Genomic DNA, 768 nt, shown 5'->3' with positions numbered 1-768 from the left:
CTCAGCTGTTCCCTGTACCACTACGCCGCTCATGGTGGGTCCCCGTCAGAGGTACAGCCACCCAGAAGCTAAGGAGGCCCCTGCACGAGACCCAGACAAGTCAGTGTAGTCACACGGCTCTTTTCTTTTTTGGATAAGTGGGCAAAAGAGTGACATTTGGATGGCTATTGTTTAAGTCCACTGTCTCTTTCCTTCCTGCCTGCCCCTCTGGTTTGACTATGAAGTGCGTACGTGTGGTTTGCATCCCAACAGGCTGAATCCTGCTTGGGGCTCACTGAGCTTCTTGGATGTGTAAGTCAATGTTTTTGTCAACTTTGGAAAACATTTGGCCATCATTTTGGCAAATATTTTTTTTCTGTCCCATTTCTACCTTTTTCTCCTCAGATTCCAACACACATATGTTAAACCCTTTAATATTGTTTGCCAAGTGCCTGAGACTTTATTTTCTTCAACGTTTTCCTCTCTGATCGGATAATTTCTTCTTCAGATTGGATAATTACTGGGACTTCCCTGGTGGCACAGTGGTTAAGAATCCGCCTGCCAATGCAGGGGACACAGGTTCGTTCCCTGGTCTGGGAAGATTCCCACATGCCGCGGGGCAACTAAGCCCGTGTGCCACAACTACTGAGCCAGTGTGCCACGACTACTGAAGCCCACGTGCTACGTGCCAAAAAAAGATTGGATGATTACTATTGGTCTGTCGTTTTTTTAAAAAATTTATTTATTCACTTATTTATTTTTGGCTGCGTTGGGTCTTTGTTGCTGAGC

This window comes from Physeter macrocephalus, unplaced genomic scaffold, assembly GCF_002837175.3.
Source record: "Physeter macrocephalus isolate SW-GA unplaced genomic scaffold, ASM283717v5 random_1064, whole genome shotgun sequence".
NCBI classification, from domain to species: domain Eukaryota; kingdom Metazoa; phylum Chordata; class Mammalia; order Artiodactyla; family Physeteridae; genus Physeter; species Physeter macrocephalus.
Note: the sequence above shows the minus strand (reverse complement) of the source record.